This window comes from Littorina saxatilis, unplaced genomic scaffold (genome assembly GCF_037325665.1).
Source record: "Littorina saxatilis isolate snail1 unplaced genomic scaffold, US_GU_Lsax_2.0 scaffold_337, whole genome shotgun sequence".
Taxonomy (NCBI): domain Eukaryota; kingdom Metazoa; phylum Mollusca; class Gastropoda; order Littorinimorpha; family Littorinidae; genus Littorina; species Littorina saxatilis.
Genome location: NW_027129230.1, coordinates 1,534 through 25,267, shown reverse-complemented (window position 1 = coordinate 25,267; position 23,734 = coordinate 1,534). Strand labels below are relative to the sequence as shown.

At 43.1% G+C, this 23,734-nt stretch overlaps 2 long non-coding RNA genes across 2 annotated transcripts; one reads left to right on the top strand and one right to left on the bottom strand.

Annotated features, from left to right (window-relative positions):
• The first annotated feature begins 204 nt into the window (after positions 1 to 204).
• LOC138957508 (uncharacterized) lies at positions 205 to 5,619 on the top strand. The gene is made up of 4 exons (XR_011453052.1): positions 205 to 326; positions 3,074 to 3,184; positions 4,056 to 4,135; positions 4,961 to 5,619. It is a non-coding gene; the product is annotated as an uncharacterized lncRNA (long non-coding RNA).
• LOC138957507 (uncharacterized) lies at positions 3,567 to 10,129 on the bottom strand. Its single transcript, XR_011453051.1, has 2 exons — positions 9,493 to 10,129; positions 3,567 to 5,039 (listed from the first exon to the last, which is right to left on the bottom strand). It is a non-coding gene; the product is annotated as an uncharacterized lncRNA (long non-coding RNA).
• Positions 10,130 to 23,734: the final 13,605 nt, after the last annotated feature.

Below are 23,734 nucleotides of genomic sequence, written 5' to 3'. Positions count from 1 at the left end.
TTTAGAGTCTTTTGCTTTTTCGGCAAGAGCAGCAATTTTATTTTGTTTAAAAGATTGTCTTTTAGTTGTTAAAGATATAGTCTCCGCCAGTAAAAGGCCTTCAGATCGCCCTAAAAGCTTTACCATAAGATTCTGCGTGACGAATAATGTTACCACACAGAAGGACAAACTTAACTTTGCAGAATTAAAAGTTTGGGAAGTTAAATCAATTGTCGTAATATCAAAGGAAAATGCACTCTTGTGATGTGTTCCGTGGGTGATGTCCCTTGATTCGAGACAACATGGCGACTATCAGGGAACGTTTTGACGAATTGGAGACTGACCAGGTAAGTGTCGGATTTGTAGACCACAGGAAATGTTGTTTATAATCAAATAGGGCTTTCAATACAACAGTCAGCGACAAGCTTATGTGACACCGATTTTCAAGAAAGGTAGTCGAACAGAGCCTAGTAACTATCGTCCGGTCAGCTTGACATGCATCTTATGCAAAGCTATGGAAACCCTTGTCAGAGAGGCAGTAAATGATCACCTGAGGTCAAACAATCTCATCTGTGAGAATCAGCATGGGTTTGTGCAAGGGAGGTCATGTGTGACCCATCTTCTTGAGGCATTGGATGATTGGACAAAGATTCTAGATGAAGGAGGCAGTGTTGACATAGTTTACATGGACTTCATGAAGGCATTCGACACTGTTCCCCATGCAAGACTGATCGCGAAGGTTGAAGCGCATGGAATTCATGGTAACGTCCTTAACTGGATACGCAACTTTCTAGCGGACAGGCATCAGCAAGTGATTGTGAACGGTACACACTCAGACAAAGCGCCAGTCACCAGTGGAATCCCCCAGGGAAGTGTATTGGGCCCTCTGCTCTTCACCCTGTACATAAACGACTTGCCTAGCCAAGTCACCAGCTCTGTGAAGTTGTTTGCTGACGACACCAAGCTATATACACGTACTGACGTGCCCTCAGGACCTGTTGTCATGCAGGAAGATCTGGACAAGCTACAAGAGTGGTCTGACAACTGGCTCCTCAAGTTCCACCCAAAGAAGTGTAGTGTCCTTAAGCTAGGCAAACAACACACAGAGACCAGCTATCACATGAAAGGGAGATCCGAAAGTGGTGAGGAGGTTAGCATCACTCTAGAAGAAAGCGAAACGGAGAAAGACCTTGGTGTACTTGTAGACAATCGCCTGAGTTTCAAGGGACATGTTGCACAAGCAACTGCGAAGGCAAACAAAACCTTAGGCATCATCAGGAGATCGTTTGAGCATCTGGATAGGGAGGTGTTTGTACAACTCTACAAGAGTCTTGTCAGGCCAATCCTTGAATATGGGCATTCAGTATGGCAACCACAGCAGAAACTGCTGTGCAAGGAAATAGAGGACGTACAGAGAAGGGCTACCAAACTGATATCGGCTCTCAGTGAGAAAACTTACCCAGAACGACTTGCTGTACTCAAACTACCGAGTCTCGAACACAGGCGTCTCCGAGGTGACATGATCGACCTCTACAAGTATATGCATGGGATCTACGACACAGGCAACCCGAATTTCCAGCTGACCGAAACCAAAGACACTAGGGGAAACAGCCTCAAATTGTACAAACCATTTTGTAGGCTGAACGTTCGGAGCTGCTTCTTCGCAGAAAGGGTGATTCCTCACTGCAACAGTCTGCCAGAAACAGTTGTGACAGCACCATCAGTGAACAGTTTCAAAGGAAGGCTGGACAATTTCTGGGCAGACAGACCAGAGAAATTCTCGCCAACGTGCTACCAATAACCGCCCGCGCATGCCACCAACAAAAGTGTTATTGGAGTACTATTCGACAGGATCGATGAACAGGCCTAAGGCCTTAAACATCGCAAGTTCAAGTTCAAGTTCAAGTCAGTATTAGTGTAAAGGTTGATCCCAGCAGGACTGCAAAGAAATCTGTAAGGCGAGTCATTTCGAACCATTTGGTTGGTATATTATGATGAGATGGATACCAGTAACTGAGTAAGTTCGTCAAACGGTAGATTCGTCACCGGTCCCCGGTAACTTCGCCACAGTAACTTCGCCACAGTAGTCCGAGCGCGGCTGTTATGTAATGGTAATACAACCTTGCACCTCCCCCCCCCTTTCTCTCTCTCCCTCTCTCTCTCCCCCTCCCCCTCTCTCTCTGCTTTCACAGAGCATACATGTGATGTTGTGCGTATTTATTTTGTATCTCTTTTTTCTTTGAGTAGGTGAAGTACACAATATAAAATGGCATTTTCATATTCTCTCTCTCTCTCTCTCTCTCTCTCTCTCTTAAAAATGTGAATCTTGAATCTCTCCCACAAATCAAACATCTGAAAGCATAAGCTCTAAGCATAAACACCCGCCCACCCTGCCGGTAACTTCGTCACCCGTGACGAATCTACCGTGTGACGAACTTACTGGTAGCCGATGAGATCACTTGTTTTCAGCTACTAGAGGCAGTAGAACGAGGACGTCAGCCGGCTTTGCATATGGTTTATCCCACACAAACTTAATACTGACTTTTCCCCTCCCCTCCAAAGTGCTGCTGATCGAACTTTGGATCATTGTAACGCTTGAAATTCGTGGAGAAACATCCAATCTGAAGTTAATTTTGGCTGACGTCTTTCCGATACGGCGATAGCTCAATCAGTGAATGTGTGCAGATCATGGATTGGAAAATCAAGGACTTGCCTTCTGAAATAATTATAAGACTCTGCATTTGCACTGTTACTCTTTTGATAATATATATATAGATGCATTTTTTTTTAGCTACAATTCATACCACTGGAATAAACACAACAGTAAACTAAAAGTAAAAGTGTGCTTTGCTTGCAAGAGTGAGTAGAACAGAAAATACTAATTATCACACCCATTTTAAAAGCAAAAATTGTACTCGCACTAGTAAAGCTTATGAGAGCTGAATTTTATTTGTTCAATGGGCAGTCGATAGAGAATGAATCATGCTCTTCAAAGTCAAGTGAGCTTTTCTTGATGATAATAGGTTTGATACAGATACTGTAAATTGAGTAAGGATGAAGTATGAGAACTGTAAACTCTTCTCGTTCCGTCTAGGCTATGGAAGTTTCGCTTCCAGCAGAACATGCTGTCCTTACTAGTGCTAGAGGGCGGCAGGAGAGGAAAAGGTGCGGACAGAAAGTGATCTGCTGAGGAACCAATTTGAAGGTAAATCAGGATTAGTTTTAGTCCTTTTCCTAGTACTTTCCATGCACGGGTTCACACACGCATGTATACACAGAATCATGAATGACAATAGCACTTGCACAAATAGTTATATAAGAAATAATAGGGTGAACTTTGATGACAATAACAGAAGATATTATTTTCTTGGGTGAAGAGTATAATGGGGATTTCACAGTTATAATTATGGCAAGGATAGAAGTGTGCTGTGCATCTGTCTGTCAAAAGGGCCCACCAACACTTTGTTTCCTCTGAAGAGCAATATACCACAGTTGTGTGATATATAATTTTACGTGCAAGAATGCCTTTTGTAAAAAAAAATCCTGATAACATAGTGAGACACACAGAAATGCAATAGACAACACCCTTGTGACATCATTGTTTATTTTGCTGTCATTAAAATGATCCATTCATTGTTATTATACATTCATCAGAATACTTTCCTATAATTTACATGGAATGTATCCTGTGAGGAAATACACAAGTACAGGTTGTAACAAAACTCTCTCCTCTGAATTGTTTAAGGTTTCAAGGGAAAATGTGCTAGATGTAATATGAGAACATTAGATGAGGTAAAATTTACAAACAATAAAAAAAAAGCAAGTGTGAAAAATCACACGTTGTCAATATAAAAAAATGAATGTGCTTTACAAAACTGTACTTTCTTTTCTTTTGAAATAGTCACTTTAAAATTTAAAAAACACACCATTGTTCATAAGAAATACTTTGCAAGTTTTGCTCATCGTTCAGGTTAGTGGTGTGTTATGACTCGTTTATGCCTGGTTCAAGCAGGCATAGTTGTAAAAAATGGGTATTGACTGATTTAAAAGTGAAATAACAATCTTTCCACTTCCAGAAACTTATCCAGGAACCAGGCCAGGAGAAACTCCAAGCCCTAGCCTCTAAATGGTGAAGCTGAATGCTGGCCTTATGACAGTAAGTACCTAATCCTTGTGTGAGATTTGCTCTAAATCCTCTGCAAGTGCAAGCAGACAGTTGCCACAATAAAAATATTTTTAAAAAAAAACTCTGAAATAATTCTGTCTGAGAATAGGGTTAAAATAACAGTTTATAAACATAAATCAGAGAAAGTAACCTTACAAATAAGGGGGCATAAAAAAGAGGGTTTCTGTACAGTACATGGGTACACTGGGCACGAGCTATGAACAGGAAAGGTGTACCAGAATTCAAATGTCTTGGAGAAATGTGTACAAATGAGGCAAAACTCGCCTCTGACAAAATGGATATGATGCAAAACAACATGTTTAAATAATCAAGTATTAGAAGATTATTTCAAGGAGAGGGTGACATATAGTATATATGTGTCTCAAGAGACAATCATGTGCAATTCATTCCAAGAAGCTAAAGATATGTTACAGGTGCCTCTACACAAATATTCACAATGTCCCAGGACAGTCTTGTTTTACTAACCAGTGTCATCACTCATGTACATTTCTTCTTCTGTGTTCGATATAATCTATATTAAATTGCTTTCTGTTTTATATACCTGCCTCAACTCTGTTCTATCATACTGGAAAGCCTGTACCGTCACAGGTGTATATCCCGCCCCCCCTCCCCACACACACACACCAAGACATGCTCTATTACATAAATTACAATTTCTTCTTTCTCATTATTTTCTCCAATTTTCTTATTTTCTCCAATTTTCTTAAATTTGGTGCATATCTTTTTTAACAATTTTAATGTTTAAATCTGAATCAAGTTTTGTCACTGAAAGATGATTTTCTGTTTACACTCCAGGATTTCGATGCACTGGTGGTTGGTGCTGGATGAGAGTTTCCTTTCACTTGCTTGGGCCCAGAGAAGCGACGCCCTCGTCCTGGAAGAAGCAGAAGAGGGAGACATCAATAAAACACAACACTATGCTGCTTACAGACAATTTATTTTGTGCAAATATGGTTATTTGGGAGAACGAGTCCAAATAGCCAGATACAGTTAATGTGTGTAGGCCATAAGGAAAAAATGTACCGATCCAGCAGGCCAGTACACAGGCTATATATGCTGGTCGCCTGTGCTAAGTACAGAGTTGTGTCAAAAGTCATGCATGTTGAAAAGGTGAATTTAGAGCGTAGGTTTAGATCACCCCAAAGAAAAATCACATAAACCAGTCTGGGTGGCCGGGTGGTAACGCACTTGCGCTCGAAAGCGAGAGGTTGCGAGTTCGACCCTGGGTCAGGGCGTTAGCAATTTTCTCCCCCCTTTCCTAACCTAGGCAGGGATGTCGTTAGGCGTCAGGCATAGACCGATTGAAAGGCTCAAATGTCCGATTCACATAGCAGCATGGCGGTCTGATGTCCTAACGTTTTGAACTGAGCGCTGTCATTCTCCGATAAGAACACCATTCCTTCAGACAGCGTGATATTCGATATTTTCCATTCAAGATACACATTGTCCAAAATTGACCGAGCACTCTCGCCGGTACAGGTGCACTGAGAAAAGTCGCTCTGGATTGGTCTATGCAACGGGCTCACAACAAGGCAAATCGCTTCACGATGGCGACGAAGAAAGCACGATTGCTGCGAGATATGAAAAAAGTTGTACTTCTTAAACTAGTAGACGTTTGGGTACAACCGTCTGCAGCACACTAAAGTTAGGTGTACGGGAGACAACTCCAACTGACTATAATTCTTGCGTCTGCTTTTGGTTTCAGTTTAAGAAATTTTGACGAAGCGCATTGAATTATGCCACCGAATTAAAACTAATAGGCCTGCCAAAGATCAACAAAAGCTGAAGATCTTTGGCTTTTCAACGGCATCCTGTGCAACGTTTCGGTCAAAAACAGGTGAAAACGCGACGAGCGTCACAAGAATGACAGTGCCAATGACAGTGTCGCATTGGAAACTGACACAGCCACGGAAAGAGACGTTTTGTATTTTGGGACTGCTGCCGGAAGGAGACCGTAATATATGGTTTCATCACTGTCAACTGGTTACAGAAATAATCGTCTGCTCCAGTGAGCGGCGAAACCAAACGGTTGATTATCACGTGACACTTTTGTCATATTTAGAGTTGTTTGCACAGTAAATACAGCCGCGAAAAATAGCTCGCTTGAAACTGTCTTACATATCAATTCCTTTGTAATTTATAAATTACCAAAAAAAACATGAAAAATCATTATCGACGATCTCGAATCTGCTTATTGTTCACAGAACCCACTGTATATTTACCACTGGGTTACATTTTCATTCCTATTTGCTGATGTGTAAAACTTTTTTTTGTACTGTGCACACTATTTACTCGAGTCAGTAGTTGCGGGTAAAATCTGATCCCTGTTTTGAATTTTGTGGAATCATTTTGCGACATATCGATAAAGTCACGAGACAAAGAACATCAACAAAGACCATATGGGCAATCATGTACATTTTTGCGGGGTGTAACGGAGATCGACTTTGTCTTTATAAGAATAGGAATCACATCATCTTAAACTCTACACATGGTGACAACTGCAACGCGTGTGTCACACAGCATGACAAATAAAAAAGAGCCCCTGCAGTGAATATTCCATGCTTAGTCCTATTTATCAGTTTTGGTGGCGCTGATTCGGCAAATGAAATGTTTTAATTATGTTGTGCTGGCTTGCAGCCCAAGAGAGATATTAAACAAAAGCAAATGTATTTCTTCAGGCCTAACCATCATAATGCCATTATATGCATGGTGATCTGTAAACTTTTGTTCTCTGTGCACAATGCATGTGTAAACATTTTGTTGTTCGCAGAACGCAGAACCAATTTCACATTTTAACCCTGAGGCTGGTTGTCGCGACATATGTCGCGCTACTTTAGGTATACTGTCACCTGGTTGTCACGACACATGTCGCGCTACTGGCTGAGTCTGTTTGGTCGGTTCCGATTACCTCCCATGTAGGCGAAAACCTATAATATTATGACCGTTTTTTGTTATTTTTCTCTCTGTTAATTCACCAGTGGCTATGTAACATGTGTTACAGAATTGCACCAGTGTAAGAGTTAACATTTTATTTTTTCACTCACATGTTTGCTGAAGTGTACAAATTTTGTTCCATTTAGTGCTGTTTTTTTCCCGTCTCAAGACATATATGGTGATGTGTTCAACTATTGTTCTCTGGGCACATTTTTTTGCACATTTATGTCCCTCACTTATGTCAATGTAGCCGCTAATTTGTTTAAGTCCAGTCAATCGTACAAACGTTTCATTGTGGGTGACTCAAGCTGTCGGGGTACTGCGACGAGATATCTTTCCCAATTATATGATTGGTGTTATATATTCTTTTACACATTTTAACTAGCATTCATCATCTTGGTTGAACTTGAAGCGTGACAAAATGATTTTGTCACATTGATTGAATTTTCAGACTGTCCACATTGACTGAAATCTAAGACAAGAAGGGCAAAGCCCATACGACTCACATGCTTTATACATTTTTCCTACCAAAATACATGTGACCTTGACCCAAGGTCAAGGTCATCCAAGGTCATGCAACACAAAGCTGTTAATTCAAGACATAGGAAGTACAATGGTGCTTATTGGCTCTTTCTACCATGAGATATGGTCACTTTTAGTGGTTCACTACCTTATTTTGGTCACATTTCATAAGGGTCAAAGTGACCTTGACCTTGATCATATGTGACCAAATGTGTCTCATGATGAAAGCATAACATGTGCCCCACATAATTTTTAAGTTTGAAACAGTTATCTTCCATAGTTCAGGGTCAAGGTCACTTCAAAATATGTATACAATCCAACTTTGAAGAGCTCCTGTGACCTTGACCTTGAAGCAAGGTAAACCAAACTGGTATCAAAAGATGGGGCTTACTTTGCCCTATATATCATATATAGATGAGGTATTGAATCTCAAAAACTTCAGAGAAAATGTGAAAAATGTGAAAAATAGCTGTTTTTTAGGCAACATTTATGGCCCCTGCGACCTTGACCTTGAAGCAAGGTCAAGATGCTATGTATGTTTTTTGGGGCCTTGTCATCATACACCATCTTGCCAAATTTGGTACTGATAGACTGAATAGTGTCCAAGAAATATCCAACGTTAAAGTTTTCCGGACGTCCGGACGGACGGACGGACGACTCGGGTGAGTACATAGACTCACTTTTGCTTCGCATGTGAGTCAAAAAGGGCACAATTTAACGCTGTTTTATTCTTTCCCAATTATATGATTTGTTATTGTTCACAGAACCCACTGTATATTTACCACTGGGTTACATTTTCATTCCTATTTGCTAATAATGTGTCAAACTTTTTTTTGTACTGTGCACACTATTTGCTCATTTAATGCTGTGTTTATGTGTTTGTTTCACTCCAGTCCCATGTGTCATATTTTCTGAGATTTCGGTCAATGTAGCCACTTTTTTTGTTTGGCCGCATTTAGCCTTTCCTTCGTAACTGTCTGTCTTCACCAAGCTGTAGATTCTTGCATTACTAATGGCGAGCAGCTATGCAAGAAAACAAAGAAAGTGTATTGAAGCGCCGAGCCGGGTAAAAAGAAAATATCACTACATTGACCGAAATTTCAGAAAGCGTCACATGTTTGCTGCTGTGTAAATGGTTTGCAGTTCATTGCACATTGAACGCTCCTTTTCTTAGGTTTGATGTTTTATCACATTTTGTTGTTCTGTGTGTGCTAGCGCTTTTTTGGGGTAACTTTGTCGCAATTACTTCTAAATTTAATATGTTACTGTTGTCACTGCACAAGTCATGGCCAATCCACCACTGTGCCCTTTTTTTTATCTCTTCCAATAAATGTATGGCATTTTGTTCTGTAGGCGCTTGCCATTGCACATTGAACACGTTTTTCTTGTTGCTTATTCATAATTAACTCTGTAATTAATGAAGAAGAAAAAATCCCGTGCGGAGCACGGGTATTACTAGTAAATTATAATACATTACATAAAGCTCTAAATATGTAAAAATATCGGTTTCCTTGCCAGACAAGGAAACTCAAGGCATCCTGTCAGGGAGAGAATGAGCTGAACTCATTTTGACCTGAGTTCAGGATGATGGTAGAGAGCATAGCAAATTTGAACAAACAGTCCCTGCTTTTGAATTTTTGAAGAAGCACAGGAAAAATGTTTGTTCTTTGTATTTATAATCTAGACTTTCTACATTTAGAGTTTTTATTCAATCTATCCCGCAACTCACATTTTTTTTAACAGTTTCCACAATTTGACTGAACTGATGTTTATTTTAACTTTAATTTGAACTATCATTTATTCGAGTCTAAAAAGTCTGAAAGAGTTACAATGTGTCCTTTTTGCTGATCAAAAACTGTTATTATATGTACCTGAAATTTCAGTAGTTGGGGATGTTTCTCACGAAGTATTTGCTCATCTTGTAGAGCCTTCAAAGCAGGTCTCCATGACTGCATACCCTAGGTCCCTGGTCATACGACAGCAGCCAAGAGTGCTCATTGACAACATGGTGCAGCTGTGGAAGTAATACAACAATGGCTCTGGGTTATTGAGATCTCTCAAACAGTGAAATTTAGAATCCAGACACTAGTTTCATGTTTTTCCCCCTTAAACTGTTCAGAGAGAATGTGTGGCTGTGGTCTTGAGATTTACATCAAATAAAATTGAACAATGCTCTTGTCAATTGAGTATATTTGTGTGCATTTGTTGTTTCATTTATTAATAATAATAATTGTCTTGTCCTCTAACTGTAACCATTTGTTTCTCCGCAAAAACGCAATAATAAAGAAAGAGACAAGTTATTTTCAAACCAATGGCAGCTTATGCAATCCCGGCCGATTTGCTTATACAAATAAATATTATATACACATGATCTTGATAGAAAACTAAACAAATTAAAAATATGACCACTCACCTGCACTCATTCTACGGCATGTATTTCTTTGAAACTAATTACATAGTCTAAATAACAAATGAAAACACAGGCACACACACACACACACTCTGACACACACACACACACACAATAAAACATCATTCACTCTTCCATTTCATTTGGTTCAGAGACAGCAATGTGCAAATTATAGATTTATTGACTTACACCGACTCCTCTACAGATGAAATTAAGAAACATCTGACTCCTGCATCACTGGTTGTCGTCCGCCAGTTGCCTTGATAGATGTAGAAGATTGCTGTTCTTGTGTCTTCGCATAGTAACTGGTAAATGAAAAAAAAGGTATGTGTGAGTTTTTGAATATATGCATCTGTGCACATACACATTACATAACATATCGTACGCTATGTAAAGATGTAATTTTCTCCACATGATTTACACAAAGAAACCATGCAGAGCGTATGACTACATTTTAGGCCCCCTGCTATTTTATTTAATAATAGTTGGGAGGTACAGAACTCCTTCAGTCAAAGCATGGAGCGCCTCCTGCCAACTTCTCAAAAGATTGTAACACCTTCCTGGCTGAATAATTTGACAAATGTATACAAGTATTGAAGTAGGGAGTAATATATTCCTTTTTATATGCAGCTTACCTCACTGGAAGAATATTGAAAAATAAGTACAGGAATGTGATCTATGAGTATGAAATCTGAGAAAATCAGTTCATGAACAGGAGGGAGTCTTTAAATGGGAGTAAATTAACGAGGTTATGAAAACAAATTCTGAGTAAACAATGTCTTAAAATGGAAGGTCAAAGGAGTCTGAAAGTGGGGGGTCTTATAAAAGTGGGATCCACTGTATAAACACAAATGAATGATAAATATACAAAGGAACAATCACACCAACACGTACACACCCATCCCCCTAAAAATAAAGCTTATTGTTGCGTACATTCTCCTGTTACTTCTCGAAGTTCTCCTCTTGTTTTTATATTTAGTCAAGTTTTGACTAAATATTTTAACATCGAGGGGGAATCGAAACGAGGGTATGGTGTATGTGCGTGCGTGTGTGTGTGTGTGTGTGTAGAGCGATTCAGACTAAACTACTGGACCAATCTTTATGAAATTTGACATGAGAGTTCCTGGGTATGAAATCCCCGAACGTTTTTTTCCTTTTTTTGATAAATGTCTTTGATGACGTCATATCCGGCTTTTCGTGAAAGTTGAGGCGGCACTGTCACGCCCTCATTTTTCAACCAAATTGGTTGAAATTTTGGTCAAGTAATCTTCGACGAAGCCCGGGGTTCGGTATTGCATTTCAGCTTGGTGGCTTAAAAATTAATTAATGACTTTGGTCATTAAAAATCGGAAAATTGTAAAAAAAAATAAAAATTTATAAAACGATCCAAATTTACGTTTATCTTATTCTCCATCATTTGCTGATTCCAAAAACATATAAATATGTTATATTCGGATTAAAAACAAGCTCTGAAAATTAAATATATAAAAATTATTATCAAAATTAAATTGTCCAAATCAATTTAAAAACACTTTCATCTTATTCCTTGTCGGTTCCTGATTCCAAAAACATATAGATATGATATGTTTGGATTAAAAACACGCTCAGAAAGTTAAAACAAAGAGAGGTACAGAAAAGCGTGCTATCCTTCTTAGCGCAACTACTACCCCGCTCTTCTTGTCAATTTCACTGCCTATGCCGTGAGCGGTGGACTACGAGTATACGGTCTTGCTGCGTTGCATTGCGTTCAGTTTCATTCTGTGAGTTCGACAGCTACTTGACTAAATATTGTATTTTCGCCTTACGCGACTTGTTTGTTCTCATTTTCTAAAAGAGAACATGATGAATGTATTGAAAATCTGTCTGCATCCTCATGACTGTTCCCGTTTCACTTATGCCTCTTGGCTGCACACCGTCACAGAATCAGCTGTTCCGAGCACAAATCCTGCTCGGCAATGTTTACAAATGATGTCCACGTCATAGTTTATAAATAGCAACAGAAACAATGGTGGTGCTAGACAGTCTCATACACCCGTGTACACAAAGCATGTGTAAGTGATGTTAGACTCGCCTGGCGATAGGTTCTTGGCGTTACCCCCCCCCCCCCCCCTCCTAACAGTATAGCGCGGACCCTAGCGTGTCACTAGCAAAGCGGGCCTTACTCTCTGTATAGTGCGTTCACTGAGAATGCATCACTTTGTGTTCCGAAAACATAACAACTAGAATCAGCCGCCACAGCCAAAAAAAATACGTATGCATGCGCTCGCTTGATCAAGCATTCATTACATCGATACAGTACTTTAATTGGTGCTTCGACAAGCAAGATGGAGGATGATGAGTTTCAATTTGAAACTTTCGTTTGAGTTGTTTCTTGACAACAAATCGTACGTGGAATCTGAACGATTTACTGAGGAAGATCTTCGCAATGAACTGTGTATCGCGGTGAAGAAAATGACAGTTCTGAGTTCGTCAAGTGACGGAATTTACGAAAGTGCACATGGATACATCATACAAACAGTGGCTGGTCCATTTTCGTGAAATGGCAGGACCAGCAAGCATTACTGATTAAAAATGTAATGAGGCTTCGGCCAGGAAAAAGTATAGATCTAAACAACAAGAACTTGGATTGTCGTACTTACAAACTTCTAGCAGGATTTCTGCGAACGCTTCATCGGCGGATTCTGCCCCAACGGTTACACTTGTAAACACTTTTACAGCCTCCTGTATCCATCGTTCCCATTGATATCCTATGAATATGGTTCGCTTGTTGCGTTCTGCTGTAGTGTGTCGTCTGCGTCGCTTCCGTTCAGGTTCTGTCATTGGTTTCCTTTTCATTCTGGACTCAATTTCGTTGAGAAATGAACTAGCTCTTTGCGATACGTCCGGTTCGTCCGCCATTTTTTGCCAGTTGTCATGACAGCAGGCGAAAACCAGTCTTGATGGCCAATTTTAATCTTCAAATGGTGGAGAGCTCGGTCGCGACCAAATGCCAATTTACTCATTTTGATTTAATTATTTAGCATACTTCTGGTGCTTTATTGAGCAAACCGAGCCAGGTGCGTCTTAATGAAGGTACACTAGATTCCTCAAACTCTTCAAATCGGCCCAATTCGGCAAAAAACTCTCCAAGATGGCGGCGTGGAGACTCTATCTTTAATAAAAACCTGTAGGATTTTCTGTTTTCTACATAACTCAGCCTGTGTGCCGTTTTATTTTGAGTACATTTTGCTCTGCGAAACAAACGCCACCATTTCCTAGTCTCATCTCTGGCCGTTTTACAGTCTCTGTCAAACCACTTACTATGGCGCTGGCCAGTGTAGATTTCACGCTTCATACAGGTTGCAGCCTGTAACAGGCCTGCCGTTAGACAGTCAACTGCAGAGTCTACAGAGTCAGGCAACATCACTGTAGGTTCTACAACAACAGTTTCAAACTGAGCACTGCTTACTGCTTCAACGAACACGGACTTCTTCGACTCGTCCCACATAAGCTTTTCAATAGAACCTGTTGTAGATTTCTTTTTGTCACGGTCATCTCTGAAAAACATTAGTTCGACAGGTAAATGTTTGGATTCAAATCTCTCCGCCACACTTGTTGCTGGGCAACAGGACTGTCACAACGCCTGTTCACAGGCGCACCATTTCTTCTTGCAACGTTCACTGGTGTGCTAGCAACAGGACTACCACAGCGCCTATTCACAGGCAACCCATTTCCGGTTGCATTCACTGAACTACCACAAAGCCTATTCACAGGCGCACCATGCCTACACGCACGATCGCCTACATCGACGAGCGGCCGTCAACGATCACCAGTAGAAGCGTCGCCAGAATGACGCTGAGACAACTTACGGCCACCCGCACAGCTGCCGAAGTAGGAGTTGATGGAGCGCATCTGAAGTCGAGTGCATGGACGAGATCAGGCAGACCCCTGCTCCACGTTGTCAGGGGTCGGTGAAGACTGCGAGCCGACGCCTGATCTGCCCCCCCGCGGAGACCCACGGCCGAAACCGCGAAGAACGTCGTCGCTGCTCCCGTCTCCCGAAACGCAGACCCCGCGCCCGTTGCTCGGTGTACGCCTTCCACGCCATCCGCGACCAGTAGATTGGGGCGGGGTCCGGCGTTCGGACGTGTCATTGTGATTGTAGTTGTTTGAAGAGTTAGCCCCCACGTCGTCGCGCTCGTTGTCGCTGGGGTCCCACGAGCTACGACGCAGCGGTGGAGCCCAATCTTGACTGGCATTATCGTGCCAGTCGTCGTTGTCGTGCCGCTTGGTGAAGCTGGAGCGGAGATCGCCGCCGCCGAAACGCCCCTGAAGGTCGGGACGCTTGTTGCCGCCGCCGCCGCCAGCGTTGTCGGTCTGCTCGCGCACCCAATGCACGAGGCGCGTCCCCCTGTAGTACGCCGCGTAGCCCTTGTCGCGCAACGCACTCAGCTGAGCACGCTGCTTCACCGTCAGGTCGTCGTTGAGCCGCACGCCGTCGCCCTTCAGCCGCCGCCTCATCGTCTTGCTGGAGATCAGGTTGCGTTTGTCTCTGTTTCGAAGGAGCTTGGCCACCACAGGGCGAGGTCGAGACTGGCCCTCGTCCCTCTTGCCCAGCCGAAACACGCAGGAAAAGTCTTCACGCACCCACGTTTTTGAAGAGTCGTGAGTGTTGAGAAGGGCCACCACCGTACGCAGAGTGTCATCTTCAGTTTCTTTGCCGTCCTTCTCCGTCACACCATACATGATGATATTGTCCTTACGGGACATAATGTCCTGCATTTCCAGCTGGTCCGTCAGAGTCGCGACTTTTTGTTCTAGGCTATTTGTTCTGGTCTTCACCTCATTTATTTCACTTGCTTTTTGTGGAGATCCCTTTTCAACTCCTCTAGCTGAGAGGACATGGTCTTCATACTACCTGACATCACTTTCACCTCCCTCGACACGTCGTCTAACCCCGACCCCAGGGTGTCGCCAAGTTGAATGATCAAGTCATTTGTGTTCTGTTTGTCACTTGAATCATTTGGGTCAGGACCAGGATTGGTTTCTATGTCCCCACACAACATCAAACGGTCACTGGAGGAGGGGTTAATGTAGCTACCACTTGAAATCATTGTGCCTCCTTGATGCACGGCCATGGTGACTATGAATCTAAAGTCCAGCACGTGGCAGTTACCAAGCAGTGGGCTCTCTGACACATTCCCTACCCGTGACACACTGTCACTTTTAGAGCACAGTTCACGCCGGCCTAGTGAGATCAGATAATACGCAGCGAACAGGAACAACACCAGTTCAGGTTTGTTACGAACTGTAATCACCTGACAACGCATTTGCTTAGCGAGTTTCGCTCTGCGTGCCATAAAGCAGCAAAAAGTGTTCACGAATACGCCGCACACCGGACCGGATCCTACACCGGGCGAAAACACACGTTATGCACGGGCATTGTCACGCTTGACCGAGTTTACCGGCCTTGCCAGAGCAATCTCACGAAGTGGGGAGAATAATGGAGAGGGTGACCCCTGACAACTGAACTTGGCAATGAATAAGCCTACTGTACCGAAGTCAAAACGACCAAAAATTAGCCATCCCCACTTAGCTGGCATACATTTCCACTTTTGTTATCCCATCTGCATACACTACAAGTCTCTGGGCCACACATGCCACAACAACAGTAATAGCTACTACGGGTAAGCATCTATCATTAGCATCTAAACATCTATCATCTATCATTAGTCTGAAGTGAGATGAAAACCAGAAAAGACACTGCTCCTACTAGAAACAACCAAAGGCAAATACTTTTGAGTTCATAGCACTGTCCACATTGAGGTGATGATGGAACACAAGGCGACATAAAATTGTAAAAAATCACTTACTGTCACTTCACCAATGCACCATTGACACACTTGAAAATAAATAGTGTTCACTGTGCACAGAGAGCTCCACTGCGATGTGCCCTCGACCGCGGTCGAACGCTGGGAGAGAGAGAGAGAGAGAGACAGAGACAGAGACAGAGAGACAGAGACAGAGAGAGAGAAGGCGAGCGAAGAAAAGTCGATGTTGGGGAGGGGGTATTAGTGAGGAAGGATGAGGGCTAGTGGCGGTAAAGTGAGAGGCGAGGAGTTGTTGACAGAAATGAGAGGCAGGGTGTTGTGCTGCCCCCTATGCACAACATTGCGTGACGCTATGCCGGCAGGGAAACACCACGTCCTGTTGACTGATGCCACGCTGATAGCCTGCGCTTTGGTGTCAACCATGCGCTCTTGGCATATCACACACACACACGCACGAACGAACGCACACACACACACACACAGGCAGGCACACCCCCACACACACTCACACTCAAACACACGCAGTCACGCACGCACACACACCAACATACATTCAATACACACACACACACACACACACACACGCGCGTGCGCTAACACACACATTCAACACACACACACACGCGTGCGCGCGTAACACACACACACACACACACACACGCACGCACGCATGCACACACACTCGCTTGCTTGCACACACACATTCAACACACACACACACACGATGCCTTCCACCACGCCTCCATTTTACTGTCTGTGTCTTTGGTTTTATGCGTCCTTATTTGTTTGCGTTTTTAATTACACGATTGTCTTTTTGTTTGAGTGATTGTGTTTCTTAGTAATTCCAGTGCCAGAAGGCAGGTGATACTGGAACCGTTATTTGTTTTATAAAAATTGTAATCATTTAATTTTTCATGTACAGTGGAACCCTCTTTTAAAAAAAGCCGAGGGGAAATTGTTTTTGCTTTCTTATATCCGAGGTCTTTCTTATCCGGAGACACCGGATATAAGAAATATTAAGGCAATTTCTTTCTCTTATCCGTGGAATTCTTTTTTCATCCTATTTTTGGGAAAAACAATGAATGAAATGAATGATATGTTCGCAGGCAGGCGCGTTAATATGCATATACAGTAATTATAAATGTTTATTTTTGTAATTTTATGTCGTTGGGTTTAGTATGTGCGTGCGAATTAATATGTGTATTTTCATGTGTTATCGAGCGATAGAGGAAGAGAGAGTGAAAGAGCGATAGAAAAGAATCGGTGCCTAAGGCAACGCCTTTTCTTACAACCTACTCTTACATTCAAAACAAAATTCTGATAAATGATAAACAAAAGAACAAACAAACAAAAAGCAAACAAAAACAATATGCAAACAAATTAAGTAGAAGTGCAATGTCTTTGGCACAGACAACCAGCCAAGGAGCGTTTGATCATAAATGGAAGAAAGATTATTTATCGTTTTATTACTGTACCATGTTCAACTGAATAAAACCTTGTTTATTCCAAAGTGCAAAGAAAGGACACTCTTGGAGGTTGGGTTTGGTTTCTTCCATTGGTGCAAGATAGCGATTGTGTACGTGTGACAAGGACGGCCGTTCTTTCTTTCTTTCTTTATTTGGTGTTTAACGTCGTTTTCAACCATTCAAGGTGTCAAACAAACAAATGAAGAAACGAACGAACGGCCATGATGTCAATCCATATGAACATGCTGCCATTACCACCACGTAGTCTTCTTCTTCTTCCGTTTTGCAACCACGGTCATGAATGTTGCATAACCTCTTAAGTCTTCGCGTGGCTTTCAATAGAGCCCATTGTCACGATATATTTCTAAAACCTACGATGACATTTAAGGTGATAAATAATCTTCTCATCTGAAGTTTTCAACATTTCAACTCCCGTCGGAACTTTTAACCCGTTTCATTGGTAACTCGACTTTATCTTCTGGTAAGCCAACTGCACCAGAACAAAGAAGAAAATTATAAAGCGCATAGTGCTTTTAGTTATGCGCTATAGAAATCTCCTTAATATGTAACCGAGTGCCGTAGCACTACGATCACCTCGGGAGGCGAAGTGCAATCAAACAGGATTGAAAATGTTAGGGCTAATTTCTTAGCCCTATAAAAACTGTCATGCAAACCCAAAGGTTTCCATGAACATACAGACAATCGGAAACCACCAGAACCCATCACAAACAGAATTCCACAATCCACCGGTGTTGACTTAAAGGCCAACAACTCGGGTGCAGAGTCTGCTGTGAAAGGAGCGGTAGCCTTCCCTGTCACAATCGCCCCCGTTTGAATGAACTCCGTCCCGAAGTTCCGAACCGGGGGACCACTGTCCATCCCAAGTTCGCAGAATGGGAACAGCACGAAAATGTTCAGTGGTCATATTATGCCATTACCTAATGTGAGGAGGTTTGTTGGGAGATCGGGGTGTAGATCGTTCATATCAATGGGTTGATAGGACAGAGATGTTACGTACTGACTTCGACTAAGTTTACGAATGTTACTACCGGCACGGTTGGCCTAGTGGTAAGGCGTCCGCCCCGTGATCGGGAGGTCGTGGGTTCAAACCCCGGCCGGGTCATACCTAAGACTTTAAAATTGGCAATCTAGTGGCTGCTCCACCTGGCGTCTGGCATTATGGGGTTAGTGCTAGGACTGGTTGGTCCGGTGTCAGAATAATGTGACTGGGTGAGACATGAAGCCTGTGCTGCGACTTCTGTCTTGTGTGTGGCGCACGTTATATGTCAAAGCAGCACCGCCCTGATATGGCCCTTCGTGGTCGGCTGGGCGTTAAGCAAACAAACAAACAAACAAACAAACGAATTTTACTGTAGAACTCGGTTACTGAGTAGCCGATGTTAGTGTTAGCTGGGCTAGATTCTGCCGCTTCTTTGGCAGCGACATCCGCCAGTTCATTTCCCCGGACCCCTACGTGAGAGGGGACCCAGAGAAATGATACGGATGTGCCGGATGCGATTAACTGGTGACATGTAAAGAGGATTTCTCTTTGTAGCTCTGCCCGATTTGATGTGTTTCGATGCAGAGCTTGTAGTGAAGAGCGCGAGTCAGAGCAGAAAATTAACTACCGCACGCGGTGACTGGGAGGTCATTTATAAAAGTGCATGCCATGAGCTCGGCTGAGAATATGGAGATGTCTTTATTAAGAGTATATTTCCTTGAGATTTTGAGATCTGGGATCACAAAGGCGCAGCCAACGCTGCCGTCTGCAAATTTGGATCCGTCAGTGAAGACTTTTAAATGCTCCGAGAATTTGTAGTTTAGGGTTTCTTTTGTAACAGTAGCTAGGTAGACGGGGTTATCTTTTTTGGTAGTATTATCTTCACTGTCATATATAATAGTAGGGGTTTCCTCAAGCGCCAGCTCACTGACCTTCACCCCGCTATCGGCTAGAATGCGGTTTACTGTGTCGGATAAGGGTAGCGTTTTGGCCAAGAGTTGAGTGCTATGTTTGGTGTTGGCCTCATAAGTTTGGTGCTGAGGAAAAAAGTCAGTCAGGACCTCGCAGGCAGAGTTCTCTACCGCGTGGGCTCTGACAGCATACTGAGCTGAACGGAGTTTTCTCATCTACAAGGGGCAGCCACCCACACTTGCTGTAGACTCGACTCTTACTCGCTTGTTGGGAGAGTCCCAGAGCTATCTTGAGCGCCCTGCACTCTATAATAGCCAGTTTTTCATGAGCGCCGGGCGCGCCGTACAAGAGGCGGGAGCGAATTAATGCCCGCACCACCTCTGTGACACACTTGCGTCCTCTGGCCCACAGGAGCTTGTATCAAATCGCCGGTCGATCATTATCTACAGTCCACTACTACGACATACTTCTACTTTTAACCTCAAAACAACCCGGCCAACCCATCATCCTCCGGCCCCCTCCCCCCACCTCCCCCCCCCCCACTATAAAAAAATCATGTCCCAATATAGGTCCCTAGATACCTGGGAGGACATAAAGCCCCAATTTCTCTCTCTCTCTCTCTCGCATAAGGATGCATTCGCTCCTAGCAGCTGAACACGGCACTAGTATACACTTGCTTCGCTGTCTACGGGTTTCGCCTTCGGCCTCTACGTTTACTTGCATTGTTTTCTTAAATAAAAAGTTGAAACAAGACGCTTGGACTTTGGCTTCGATCCTCCTACCTTCCACACCTCCACTACATTTGGCGCTGCGAGCAGGGTTGGGACTCGGCATGATTTGTTCAGATAATGGCATAATATGACCACTGAACATTTTCGTGCTGTTCCCATTCTGCGAACTTGGGATGGATAGTGGTCTCCCGGTTCGGATCTTCGGGACGAAGTTCATTTCAAACGGGGGCGATTGTGACAGGGGAGGCTACCGCTCCTTTCACGACGGACTCTGCACCCGGGTTGTTGGCCTTTAAAGTCAACACCTGTGGTTTGTAGAGTTCTGTTTGTGATGGGGTCTGGTGGTTTCCGATTGTCTGTATGTTCATGGAAACCTTCGGGTTTGCATAACAGTTTTTATAGGGCTAAGAAATTAGCCCTAACATTTTCAATCCTGTTTGATTGCACTTCGCTTCCCGAGGTGATTGTGACAGGGGAGGCTACCGCTCCTTTCACGACGGACTCTGCACCCGGGTTGTTGGCCTTTAAAGTCAACACCTGTGGTTTGTAGAGTTCTGTTTGTGATGGGGTCTGGTGGTTTCCGATTGTCTGTATGTTCATGGAAACCTTCGGGTTTGCATAAGTAGAGGTTACATGCCGAGTCTCAGTGATTATTAAAAATAATGGTCGAAGTTAGCGGATCATGAAAAATGCGAGCTTTAGCGAGCTTTTTCATGACCGCGAACTGAGACCATTATTTTTTATAATCACTGAGACGAGGTGTGTAACCTCTTTATTCCTCCTTTCTTCAGTTATTCAAAGAAAAGAGGAGTTTTTTTGCGAAAGTGTGATCGAATCCTATTCACTCAACCAGTCAACCTGCGCAGGCGATCGATTAATGCGCGGTTGTATAGTTCCGTGCAAATCATTCCATTCTGTTAACACTTCTTGTCAGTTTTCCTATTTTGGACTAAAATCAAGTACACAGATATGCTGTTATTCTGCTGTGGCGGCAAAGGCAGATATTGTGTGTTCTGTATATGTTTTGGTATCGCTTAGGATAATGTTCTTTCGTCAAATGGAACTAGCAGACGAACTTTTGCACCCGTGTTCCAACGTTAAAAACTGTATGAAGTTCAGTTTTCTGGGGAAAATACTGTATGAAACCGCTTTATGTTGTTTAAATTGATGAGATGTGTGCATTTGGTTGCGTGTGATCTGTTTATTAAATGAAATATTGTTGAAAACTGACCGTCGGATTGCAGTCTGTTGTCGAAGAAACTGAGTGAAAAGAAGGGGAACTACTCTTGTCGCTAGACAAAGTATGAGTTACTTGCCTTGGGAAATTGCTTGTGGTGAACGTTTGAGCACGGCAGATCTAGATTCAGAAAACAACCGAACTCATGGATTTTATATGGAGATTCATGTGTTCAGGCCTGTTTGCTCCAGAGATGTATACTTCGTACATTAGAGCGTTCGGAACTTTTCAGTCGCAAAAAGTAGTACCGAAACAGAACAACTTCTCAACCCATTGCACTATCGAGGATTCAGGCTGTTGCTGGGTCGTTATTTGTTTGGTTGCTGGGTCATTATCGAAAAATAACTACCCCTACAAGTTTACAGAGGTAAAGAAGCAGAGGGGGGAATAACAGTTTTTATAGGGCTAAGAAATTAGCCCTAACATTTTCAATCCTGTTTGATTGCACTTCGCTTCCCGAGGTGATCGTAGTGTTTCGGCACTCGGTTACATATATACACATGTTAGCAAAACTAATTCCAATCACTTTCGAATAAACATTGAAAGATTTGTACAGTACCTTTCTCAACGTTATCCGTAGACTGAATATTAACCTGAAAACCACTGGGTTTTTTTCAATTTTGACGCTACGTTCTCAGTTAGTTAGGTCCAGATCCTTACTCCCGTGACCATTCTCTGGCTGCAAAGGTTTGACGATTGATTTGACTTCTACGGACCCTTTAGAACAAAATTAGACCCCCCTACACCTTCGAAAAATGCTGGCATTTTTCACCAGAGGCCAAAATCCAAGATGGCCGCCAGCGCTATCTGGAAAAATCAAGTTTTGAACCAAAGCACCTAGAATTATGTACAAAGACACTTTTTCGGGTGAGTTGACGACGAGGATTCCGATTCTGATATTAGTTTGACGTTACGACATCATTTGGCCCTAATAATTTAAGATGGCCACCATCCAGTAGAGCGAAAACGTAACTTTTGTCCTTCAAGCAAACATCCTCCATAAGGATCTATTGCAGTAAAGCAATTGTTGAATGCATGACAAGAGAATTTAGTACACTTCTAAATAACCTCTGTATAATAACTGTAACATGAACAGTTTTCAGTTGAAACCAATTACAAACTGTCAATAATACTCGTTTTACTCTAAAAATGGCACTTTTTCGGCCCTCTCTTTGGACAAGAATACAGAATACAGAATACAGTATTTATTGAGCCAAGTGACATTAAAAAAACATTTAAAGCACAAGGAATTTCGCGTAGTGTTGGTACAATCACGCACACACACACACTGACACACACACACACACGCCCACACATACACTGACATACACACCAACACACACACGCCCACACTACAGCCCACAAAGATCAGTTGATACACATTTAGAAGTCACCAATTGTGCTTTTATGTCCTTCCTTTCAGTGCTATGAAATCGATGAATCAATATGACATTGGTGAGATAAATTAGTCCGAATCAGAGCATGCTGCCTCGCTAGATTCTGAATCGTCATATTCCAATGCATTCTCCCTCCTCTGTACATCATCATCATCATCATCATCTTCCTCATTGCTCTCATCTTCCTCGCTCTCTTCAGCTGGCCCTTGTGCAGGTAGGTGCATAGGTAGGTGCATCGGGAGAGCAGGTTGCATGTGGCGGACAGGGCGACAGCGACCACCCACCAGCTCGGTCGCATGCATGCATGAGTTTGACTCATTTCTGTTTGACCCTTCCTCACCCACCCTCCGCATGCTACAGTCAGCCATGCCTGCCTCTGATGAGCTGGTTGCGGATTTCAAGTCAGCCCAGGCAGCAGGGGAGGAAAAGCTGACCAGCTTCTTGCGAGAGAGGGTGTTCAGTAAGAATACCTCCCTCCATGCACCCGTCCCTCTGAGCAAACGCTTGACGTTTGCCAAGATGCCCGACTTGGAGAAGCCCGGGGAGGAACTCAAGGCGAGAGCTGCTGAGATGGAACGGAGCGCCCTCAAGGCAGTAATCGACCTGGTTGAGGTCAGTCAACTCGTGGACCTCTCTGAGTTGTTGGAACATCGTGTTGTCGAGGAGTGTGTGGCCTTATTCAACCCAAACAGCACATACAGGAAGACACAAAAGAGCAAGCTCATCCATAGGCTCTCTCTGCAACCTGTAGAACTGCAGGATCTCTACATCGCTCTCATCGACATGGGCATGATCTGGAGGATGGCAACGCCATCAACAGAGGATCGACAGACGCAAGATGGTACCCCATACACGTGGTCAGACTACGCCCACAAGGTGTCATCCATCATCATTGCCCGTCATGGTCATGCTGAACGTATTATATGTGTGAACGACCCGTACAACGCAACATACTCAACCAAAGATGATGAGCGAGACCTGCGGGTACAGGGTCAAGCACATGTCCCCAACACCTACATGAAATTGAGCGACCCCTTCCCCTCTGCCCACGCGTTCAAAACGCTGCTGTGTAGTGTCAGCAACAAGGAGCGGCTACAAAAGCTTATATGTGACTACCTGAGAGACTTTGCACAGAGTGTTGATGCAGAGA